General features: G+C 42.5%; 1 pseudogene; it reads left to right on the top strand.

Moving 5' to 3' along the window:
* Window positions 1–525: 525 nt before the first annotated feature.
* Window positions 526–1,704, top strand: LOC101337848 (polycomb group RING finger protein 5-like; annotated as a pseudogene).
* The last annotated feature ends 771 nt before the right edge of the window (window positions 1,705–2,475 follow it).

Raw genomic sequence — 2,475 nt, 5'->3', positions numbered from 1 at the left:
TTGGGATTAACATATACACACTACTATATGTAAAATGGATAATCAATAAGGACCTACTGTATAGCACAGGGAACTCTGCTCAATATTCTGTGGTAACTTATATGGGAAAAGAATCTGAAAAAGAATGGATACATGTATATGTATAACTGAATCACTATGCTGTACACCTGAAACTGACACAACATTGTAAATCAACTATACTCCAATATAAAGTAAATATTAAATTTAGAAAATCCAAGTCTCCATGGGGCCCAGGGACTGGCCAGGCCGCAGCAGGTGCTACTTCTCTTTGTTTCCTTCCCTCTGAGGTCAGCATGCTGGCGTTGAGGAGCAGCGGTGGCCGCAGCCCCAGGATACAGAAAAGCAGGACCACCAAAAGGAGTGATGACCAGCGATTACATGAGAAGTCTGGATGTTAGTTCTAATGCCTCGGGACATGCAGTTGGGAACTCCTGGGATCAAACTCTCATCCACTTAATACCCCTGTTTGCCTGAACTACTAGAGCCAGTCCTAGCTAACCACAAATGGCTACCCAAAGGAAACACTTGGTAAAAGATTTCAATCCTTACATCATCTGCTGTATCTATAAAGGGTATCTGATCAAGCCAACTGCAGTGACGGAATGCCTCCACATCTTCTGTAAGACCTGTACCGTCCAGCACTTTGAAGATAGCAATGGTTGTCCAAGGTGTGGCAACCAGGTTCATGAGACAAACCCATCAGAAAGGTTGAGCTTGGATAACACATTAGAGGAAATTATATTTAAGTTGGTCCCTGGACCACAAGAACAAGAACTTGAGAGTGAATTTTGGAAGAAAAGCCTCAAGAAAATGGACAAGATGATACTTCAAAAGTTGACAAACCTAAAGTAGACGAAGAAGGTGATGAAAATCAAGATGATAAAGACTATCACAGTGCTTCCCTGGTGGTGCAGTGGTTAAGAATCCGCCTGCCAATGCAGGGGACATGGGTTTGAGCCCTGGTCCGGGAAGATCCCCCATGCCGTGTAGCAACTAAGCCCGTGTGCCACAACTACTGAGCCTGCACTCTAGAGCCCGTGAGCCACAACTACTGAAGCCCATGTGACACAAATTCTGAAGCTCACGTGCCTAGAAGCTGTGCTCCGCAACGAGAAGGCACCGCAGTGAGAAGCCGACGCCCCCGAACCTTCGAAGAGTAGTCCCCGCTTGCCGCAACTAGAGAAAGCCTGCACGAAGCGACGAAGACCCAACACAGCCAAAAATAGTAAATTAAATAAATTTTAAAAAAAAAAGCTATCACAGAATTGACCCACAAATTGCTATATGTCTAGATGGTTTACAAAATGATGGACAATCGGGACAATGCAGTAAAGGGTTTAATGAAGGAATTCATTTGGTTTTCTACACGTGTAACTGTGGGAACTATTAAAAAATTTCTAAGTTTAAAACTAAAACTTCCAAGTTCTTATGAGTTGGATGTGCTGTGCAATGGTGAAATTATGGGGAAGGACCATACTGTGGAGTTCATCGACATGACAAGATGGCGACTAAGAGGCGAAAACTTTCGGTGTCTGAACTGCTCATCTTCACAAGCCTGCCCTCAGGCTGGTCCTTTGTATCAGTCATACCCCATGGTATTGCAGTATCGACCAAGAATTGATTTCGGTTAGACCAAGGGGCCTAGATCCCACTGAATGAATCCTGCACTATGTGTTTACTCATCAACAGATTGCACAGTGAACGGTGTGTGGACTAGAGGGACACAACCAGATTTTCAGCATGCGAATAAGGCTATTGTCTGTCTCTAAATTGTCAGCTGCATTTATGTTGTTTCTATTAAGAGCAAACCAAGTGCCATTCTGCTACTGAACCATCTGCATAAGTTATCTGTGCTGTCTCACAGTGTACAAGTCACGCTTGAAATCAGTTAGATATGCGGCCCTGATTCAGCCTTCTAAATATTTTGCTTGCCTGGTCTATTGTTTGATTACACTAGTAACATGCCTCAATCTTTGTGGTGTTGCAGTTTTCACATACTTACTATTTGATTAATTCTTGTTTAAATAGAGTACTGTACAAGGAACTAATAATTATTATATCTTGAAATTATTTTGTATGGGAAATATATTTAGAAAAGTGGTCCTTGAGCCACTGTCCTGTTCTCAGTAAGCTTTTTGTGTGCAAAACAGTTCACTCTTGAGTGTGCAAGTCCTTTGGGGAAGAATTCCAACTGTTCTTTACTTTAAAGTCCATTATAATTATAGGCATCTTGCGTCATCTGTCTATGTCGTCTACCAGTCGCACAGGGAGGGCCTGTTCACCCTCCAGAAAATGTACGTGACTTCTTGGAGAGCTGAAGTGAGATTCGCAACCATTTGAAATGTTGGCAGCTGATCACATTTACTTCTAACAAAATTAATGAGTAAGTGAGGTTAATCCTTCATAAGGCCTTATGACGAGCCAGTGCTGCTTCATGAAACATGGTGCATCGTT

This window comes from Tursiops truncatus, chromosome 2, assembly GCF_011762595.2.
Source record: "Tursiops truncatus isolate mTurTru1 chromosome 2, mTurTru1.mat.Y, whole genome shotgun sequence".
NCBI classification, from domain to species: domain Eukaryota; kingdom Metazoa; phylum Chordata; class Mammalia; order Artiodactyla; family Delphinidae; genus Tursiops; species Tursiops truncatus.
Note: the sequence above shows the minus strand (reverse complement) of the source record. Positions and strands in the feature narration are given on the sequence as shown.